The sequence below is a fragment of the Gossypium hirsutum genome, chromosome A03 (assembly GCF_007990345.1).
Source record: "Gossypium hirsutum isolate 1008001.06 chromosome A03, Gossypium_hirsutum_v2.1, whole genome shotgun sequence".
Taxonomy (NCBI): domain Eukaryota; kingdom Viridiplantae; phylum Streptophyta; class Magnoliopsida; order Malvales; family Malvaceae; genus Gossypium; species Gossypium hirsutum.
The window spans coordinates 88769674-88778645 of NC_053426.1; the positions used below are offsets into that span (position 1 = coordinate 88769674).

Sequence of the window (8972 nt, forward strand, 5' to 3'; positions counted from 1 at the left end):
TAACTTAAGTTTTGGGCGTCTGCTATTTGGGTCTGATTTAGGTTTGGGCTTCGGGTGTATCTGGGTTGAGGTTGTAACTGTAATGGGTTAAGGGTGTAAACGGGTTAAGGGATAGTTTTAGGCCTGCTAGGTAGTAACAGGTCTGTTTATTTTTGAATGGACTTTAATAAATAAATATTTATTTATTTATTATTTTGCTTTTGGGTTTTAAAGCCCGGTCAAATTTGGGCTACTACAATAACATTATCAAAACTATTAAATATAATTAAAATATATTAATTATTTTGATAATTACACTATTGCAACAATAAAAATTTTCAAATCAGAATTAAATTCAAAATGGAAATAATAAAAGTTGAATTTTATGGGGTTTTTTTAGTGTTGAATGAAAGTACTAAAATGTTGAATGTTAATACATATATTTTAAGATATGGGTAAGTTTTAATTTTATATTACCAAAAATCAATATTATTCTAACCAAAAATTGAAACTAGCCCTATACTTTTATATCAATAACACACAAGTAGAAGCACATGGAACATAATTAAACAACAAATACTAAGAAAATAAAAGCTCCCTCTCTTTGACAGTATATTGATCCAAACGTGTGTACATATTGGGATTGAAACAAGAAATAAGGTAGCCGTCAATTTATTCTTAATTAGATTAGTACTGCTTTTGGTAGAAGTAGTATAGTACGGACATGGGATGTTCTTAATCGATCATTTAGTTCGGTTGGGTGAGTTGAGCATCAATGTCCTTGGAGACATCCACCAAGAATTGCATCAGAGTCTCGGGATATGCAATCCCATGGTGCAGCTTCTCGTATTCCACAGTCTAGTGGACTATGCTGCCACTACCTCCGGTCTTGGGCAAAGCTTGAATCGTGAGTGAAAAGTTCTTGTACTCTTTCAACAGATCTCTATCTATCACTTTGAAAGTGACCAAGTTCTTATCAGGTCTATCGCCTCAACTAAATCCTTTGCCACCTTAGCCTTCCCATCTAAACACACAAAATGTTTATTACATTGTTTTTAAGATTAACAAATAAAAGGAGGAAGAAATCATCCAAAAAAGAATTACGGGTTTGGTATGTTTATATATATCATACCATGCACATAACGCCAGTTGAGAATGTTACCGACTTTTTCCAATTCATCTTCATGTAAATCTCATCCTTGAATCTTGTTATAGCAAGTGTGCTGCACATGATGAGGCATGGTGGCAAACATATCGTGAAACTGTTTAGGAGAAGCCTTATCTCTATATCGGCCTCAAGCTTACCAGTCAGAGTTGAAGACTCCATTTTTCCACAGCAAGATGATCTCTTAATTATACTTATGAATTAGATTTCAAGTGGGAGTAGTTTTCACAAAATGCCTTTAAATAGACCACTGTCTATGCCTAGGCAGTGATGCTCTCCAAAAGTTCTTATTTGATCCGATTATCGCCAGCCACGTATGAGATTTTACAAGCTTTATTTCCCATTCCATTTCTTTTTGGACAAAAAATATAAAGTTTGCAACTGATAATTTGGCTCATAAAATGTATTCAGGACTATTAAAAAAAATGGAATTGTTTCAACTGAATGTTGGTATAGGATTAAAATTGTATTCTGGATGTATAAGAGAGTTATTGAAAGAAAGTGCAAGTATTATGGGTAGTAAGTAGATTGTCTTGTAATTTATAAGGCATTTAAAATTTTTAAATGTATTTTATTGATAAAGTAAAATTATATTGCAATTTTATCTGTCAAGCAAATTTATTTTAAAATACATATATAAGAAATTTTAATAAATTAATAAAGCTAAACTTAGTATGGTTTTCAACAAAAATAATATGTATTTAAATTAAAAATGTTTTTAAAAATAATTAAAATTTGAAATTTTAAAAATTTAAAATTCTAAACTTAATTATCTTTTGGCATATTTGAAGCCATTCAAACTTGCAATTTATTTGGTATTTTGACAATGTAAAAATATGAATTTAAAGATTAAATGTAGTACTAAACTTAGAAATTTGTTTTCTCAAAATCGGTTACCAAAAGCCTAGGTATTGTAAGCCAAAACATAAGAAATTATTACAATCTACCAAGATTTTCTGCGTTAATTGTTCGATTAACCTACTCTGGGGCCTTTTATATCTTAGCATGAGTCCTATAACTGAGATAATTATACCAAATCAAAGTACACAATACATTTCATGAAAGACACCTAAATTTTTAAAACAAATAACCATCTAAAGATGGAATTCTGATACGTTAAAGTTGACAATTCGAAATAATCAAAAACCTATATATAAAAAACTTAAAAAATTATTCTCTTAAATTACTCAACCAAAATGAATATCACAAATACCATTTGAAAGATCTTGAATGTACCTTTCTTGCTACCTCTACAATCCCAGCGGAATTTGGCAAATTCGTAAGCCACCACATAAGATTTTCAAAACTATTTTTTTTTGAAAACGGTCGACTTTTATTTAAAAAGAAAATGAAAAATGGGAGTCGCCACCAATCCTTTTTTATGAGGTGTGATTGGGTCACCTCGTGACCAATCGTTTTAATAAAATATTTTGATTTACTAAAACAACAATTTTGGTCTACGAAATTTGAGAAAACAGGTTCGGGAATTAGTTACGTACGAGGAAGGATTAGCACCCTTGTAATGCCCAAAATTGGTACCTAATTGATTAATTAATTTCTAAACGTTGAAAATTGAAAACTCAAAAAAAATTTAAAATAAGATTCTTTTTATTAATGTTGATTTAAAAGAAATGCTTGAATAAATTGAATCGAACATTGAAGGCCTTATTGTCTCGAGGTAACAAAATATTACATCCCGTAAGTTAGGACACGACATTTGAACCATCGAAAATAAGCTTGCCTTTTAATTGTTTTATTTTAAAATTCGCACTTTGATTTTAAAAGGATATTCGATTGTTTAGATCCAACGAGAAAAATCGAAACCTCGTAAGTTAGGGCACGACCTTCTCGAGTTTCTAAACGCGAAATATTGCCTTTATCTTATTTAAAATTCATATATTTCGAAATTTGAAAGGATATTCAGCTATTTAGGTTCAACGAGAAAATCGAGACCCCGTAAGTTAGGGTATGATTTCTCGAATTTTCTAACTGCGAAACATTGCCTTATTATTGAAAATTTTTGAATAATAACAAGTGTAGTAATTAAAAAAACATAATTTCTTATTTAAAACAATGATTTGGATAAAATTGTTGCCCTAAATAACAAAAATATAAATACATTAACAAAAACAATTCACAGTATCGCATAATATACTAAATTTTAATGCAAATATGGACAATTATAAGAAAGAATGATGACGTAAAATAACTAGTAACATGAATAATAATAATAATAACAAAAAAAAAATAAAAGTGATAATCATAATAAAATCTAGATTTAGGAGTAATGAATAAATAAATAAAAAGGGCAAAAGAATAATACAAAGAAAATACTAAGAATAACAAACAAAAAAAAAACGGAAGTGGAAACTAAAAAGGACTCAATTAGAATTAAAATGACATTTAGGGCATAAAGCGAGAGTAAATAAATAAATATGAAAATAAAATAAAAATATAAGGAGTATAAATGTAAATAAAATAAGCAAATAAAATACTAAAAAAATAAAAAGAAAAGCAAAAATATTGAAAATAATAAAAAAGGGAAAAATAATCAATATTAAATGGTCAAAGGACCGAAATAAAAAGAAATAAACTTTAAGGGATAATTATTTTTAAAAAAAATGGTTGAAATTAGGACTAAAATGAGATACGCGTAAGGAAGGAGGGACTCATTAAAGAATTATCCCCTGTTCCAAAACGCATCGTCCCCTAACAGAAAAATCGAAACAAAGTCGAGATTAAAGGTAGAAATTAAAAGCAAAAAAGACTGGATTAAAACATAATAAAAATGCAGACGGACCTAATGCACAAATAGACCATCTGGTCGAAAACGAGCGGATCCCCTGGATGTGTCGGGTCAGTGCGCGGGTCTGGCCTAAAACGGCGTCGTTTTTGGCCACTGCTAACTAAGCCCAAAACGGCACCGTATTATTCCTTATATAAATGTGAAAATTCAGATAAAAAAACCACTTTTTTTTTTCATTTTCTTGAAAAAAAGTTGAGAGCTCTCTTCAGACTCTCTCTCGTCCCTTTTCTCCGGCCTAGACATCAATGAGCTCGCATGGTGATTCCGCCGCAGCTCCGTCGTGCCAGAAAATGAAAACGTTTTGAATGCCATTTTTAAAAGCTTTTAAAAATCAATTTTTGTTTCTAAAAAAAGAGAAAAAATTGAAGGAAAAGAGGCAAATCGCCAATGAAAGAACCTCCATCTTCGCAGCGCCTCCAACCCTCATCAGAACCGGTTTCGTGACGCTTTGGTAACCAGAGGTTCTTAATCACGATGGAGAATGAACCGAATGTGAGATTTCATTATTACTTCTTTTTTATTTCGAATAGAGAGAGAAATGAATAAAAAAGTGCCTTTGTAAAATGTTTGCTTCTGATTGTTTTTCTCTTTTGTATTCCAAATCTCGTAAAAAATACATTCGTTTTTATTGGGGCTTTTATAGCCGATATTTGTTACAATATTTCTATTTTTTTTACTTTCATTTTTTTCTTGCTATTATTCTGTTGTTGTACTTTTGTCTTCTTCGCAGGTACGGAGGCAACGTGGCACTCGACATGGGGCGTACGGAGGCTGTGCACTGGAGGCGAAGGCAACGGCGTAAAGGCTAGGGTTTGTTGAACATGTACTGAAAGTTGGCTCAATTTTGAGGCTGAGCTTAGTGTTTTAGTATTTGGATTTTAGGTTTAAGATTGGAGCCGCTTGGGTTAATGGGTGTACTGATTGGTGTTTTGGGCCATTAGATATTGGGCTGTAATGGAAATTTAATTTGGACATTTATTAATATTTTTGTTTTTGTTTCATTTCTTAATCTTTACATGGGCCCGGGAAAATTGGGTTGTTCACAGTTGCCCCTCTTTGCTCATTGCCGTGTAACTAGAATAGAACAAATACTTTTAAGAAAGACCAATTTTGCTCGGTCTTGCCGAGTCTTGGCTTCTGTGGTACTCCTCTTCTTCAAGTAGCCTCGTTCTAATCCACTGCAACTCTAATGTAATTTCAGGGAGAAGAGATTTGTAGCCTCGATCTACTCCACTGGAACTTAAAGGAGATAAGAATTGGAAATTTTAACCTGCTCCACTACAACTTCAGGGAGATAAGGCTTGTGTGTTTTCCTGCTTCACTGCAACTTCAGAGAGATAAGGATTGTAACTTGTAGCTTTAATATGTTCCGCCGCGACTTCAGGGAGACAAGAATCGCTATTTTTAGTCTGCTCCGCTGTAACTTTAGGTAGATAAGGCTAGTGGCTTCAATCTACTTCACTGCAACTATAGGAAGACAAGATCTTCCATAATTCGTAACTTTAAGCTGTTCTACTACAACTTCAAGGAAATATGATTTGCTGTCCTCAGTCTGCTCCGTTGCAAATTTAGGGAGATAAGGTTTGTGTATTTGTGGCTTTAATCTACTCCTCTACAACTTTAGGGAGATAAGATTCGCCATGATGGTTTAATTTGACCTATTGCAACTTTAGAGGTATATGATTTGTGGTTTCACTGGTCTATTACGCCGTTCTCTAGGGAACAGGACCTGTAAAATCTGTTTAATGGGCCTATTTATGCTAAATGATTAGGATGTCATGATTAGAATGCATCAAATGCTCCTAACTAGATGTGTGTGAATGATATTTACTTGAATGCAGAATGTTATTTTTTTAGAATGACTCCTTTTTAATGATTAGGTTGTCATTGCTCGTCATTCATTAAGGTTCTATCACTGATACGCTACCGTGCCGTCTTACTCAATTGGTATCTTTGACAGAAGATTTGAAGAGATAGCCATAATTTGGACTGTCCTCCCTCCAATGTTTTCAATTTTTGCATTTGGGTTAGTTCTAACTAGTGGTCCTGTTTCAAGTTTTTTGTACCATTTAGAAGCTTTTCAGAGTAATATGCAGAACTTCTTTCATGTGAATATTGTAAGTCCAATAATCATTGTTTCAATGAAAAATGCTTGAAAAAGGCTATCAAGACGGACAAGATGGAATTTTATTAAGAGCAAAGCTCAAAGTAAAATAATCAAGATAGCAAATTTGCTAAACTAAAAAATGAATAAGATGAAAATAGGTGCCCCAAATATCACAGTACGAGCTTCTCTGTTCAAACTTCTCGAAGACCATTTCGAGCTAGATATGTGTTTAGGAGATCTAAAATACTTTGTCGTTGCCCTAAGATGTAACGCTCCTCTTTCTTATTAATTTTGAGAGGAAAAGACTACCACATGCCCCATTTTCAAAATTTGAGCCGTTAATTTTTGGGTTTTCACCTTAGACACTCTATTTTTTTCTTTTTTTTTGAAGGTCTGAAAGCGCCCTTTACGAGTTTTCGCCTTGGCCTCTCCTTTTTTAGGTCAAATACTTCTTGATGGAATCCAAATTCACAAGATTGGGAAAGTTTTTACCATCCATCTCGGCTAGAATCAATGCTTCTCCGGAAAAGGCTTTCTTTACCACATAAGGTCCTTCCCAGTTTGGCATCCATTTCCCTCTGAAATCCTTTTGTATTGGAAGGATCTTTTTCAAAACCAGATCTCCCTCATGGAATTCTCTTGGGTGAACCTTTTTGTCATAAGCTTGCATCATTCGTTTTCGGTACATCTGACTATGACGGATAGCCCTTAGCCTCTTTTTTTCAATCAAATTCAACTGATCGTATCGATACTGGATCCAATCTGTTTCATCTAACTTTACCTCTGACCAAACTCAGAGAGAAGGAATCTCGACTTTGATAGGCAGAACCGCCTCTATTCTATAGACTAAAGAGAAATGAGTTGCCCTGATAGAGGTCTTGACAGATGTTTGATAAGCATAAAGGGCAAATGGTAGCTTCTCATGCCAATCCCTCTAGGTTTCAGTCATTTTCCCCACAATTTTCTTGATATTCTTATTGGCTGCTTCCACTGCACTATTCATTTTTGGGCGATATGGCGACGAGTTGTGGTGTTTGATTTTGAATTGGCTACAAACCTATGCTATTGTGCTATTGTTCAAATTCAGTGCATTGTCCGATATGATCCTTTTTGGCATTCCATATTGACATATGATCTCTTTCTTTAGGAACTTGCTGACTACCAACTTCGTAACATTGGCGTATGAAGCGGATTATACCCATTTGGTGAAGTAATCGATGACCACGGAGATGAATCAATGTCCATTGGAAGCTTTTGGCGATATTGGCCCAATCACATCCATGCCCCACATCAAGAAAGGCCATGGAAAAGTCATAACATGGAAAGGTGAAGGAGGCACATGAAGCTTGTTATCTCCATAGATTTGGCACATATGACATCTTTTCGCGTAGTTAATACAATCCCCTTCTATGGTGGATCAGTAACAGTCGAATCTCATAATTTGCCTGGACATTGTAAAACCATTAGCGTGGGTCTCACAGACGCCCTTATGGACTTCTTCCAAGATTTTCTTAGCCTCTACAGCGTCCATACATCTTAATAGCACCTGATCTTCTCTTCTTTTGTATAGGATCTCCCCATACAAGACATAGTCAATGGCCAGTCTTCTCAACATCCTTTTATCATTCTCGGTTGCCTAGTCTGGGTACTCAAAATTCCTCACATATCACAATATATCATGATACCAATGATGATCATCTTTTTCCTCTTCTTCGTCGATGTTGTAACAATGAGTTGGAGCCTCATAAATACTTATTTGGATAGGTTTCACGTCCTCTTGCTTGTTTACTCTAATAATAGAAGCTAAGGTAGCCAAGATGTCGACCATCTGGTTTGCATCTCATGGGAGGTAGCAAAAAGTGATGTCATCAAACTCCTTAACTAACTCCAAAACTATTTTTTGACAATTGATCAATTTGGGGTCTCTTGTCTCCCATTTGCCTTTAAGCTGATAGATTACTAATACAGAATCCCCATATACCTCTAGCACTTTGATCTTTCGTTATATAGCTGCACGGATACCCATGTTGCATGCTTCGTACTCTGTCATGTTATTTGTGCAATCAAAATCTAATTTTCTAGTAAAGGGATAATGATCTTCGTTTGGAGATACCGAGACTGCCCCAATTTCGTTACCCACAGCATTTGAGGCTCCGTCAAAATTTAGTTTCCAAGGGTGGCCTTCTTGAGAACCTTCTTCAGTGACTGCAACATACATCAGATCTTCATTTGGGAAATCAAAATTCAAAGGCTCGTAATCCTCTAGAGCTCTACTGGCCAGAAAATCTACTATTTCACTTCTTTTTACAGCTTTCTGGTTCACATAAACTATGCCAAATTCAGAAAGCAGAATTTGCCATCGAGCCATTCTTCTATTCAAAGCTGTTGACTCCATCATATATTTCAGAGGATCCAGTTTCGAGATGAGCCAAGTGGTGTGATACAACATATATTGTCTTAGCCTTCGGGTTGTCTAGACCAAGGCACAACAAAACGTCTCGATTGTTGAGTACCTTGTCTCATATTTAGTGAACATTTTACTGAGATAGTAAATAGCTCTTTCTTTCTTTCTCGACTCATCATGCTGGCCGAGTACGCATCCCATAGAATTCTCAAATACCGTCAAATACAGTATCAATGGTTTATATGGGTTGGGTGGCATCAGCACCGGGGCATTGGACAAGTACTATTTCATTTTATCCAAAGTATTTTGGCATTCTTTGTCCATACACCTGGGTTGTGTTTCTTAAGGAGACGGAAAATGGGGTCACATTTCTCGGTTAGTTGTGAAATAAACCGAGAGATGTAATTTAGTCTTCCTAGGAATCCTCAAACTTCCTTTTGAGTACACGGCGGAGGCAACTCTTGTATGGCTTTGACTTTGTCTGGGTCGATCTCGATCGCTTTCTCACTAA

General features: G+C 34.7%; 1 pseudogene; it reads right to left on the reverse strand.

Annotated features, from left to right (window-relative positions):
• Nucleotides 1-562: 562 nt before the first annotated feature.
• On the reverse strand, nucleotides 563-1306 carry LOC107887613 (MLP-like protein 31; annotated as a pseudogene).
• Nucleotides 1307-8972: the final 7666 nt, after the last annotated feature.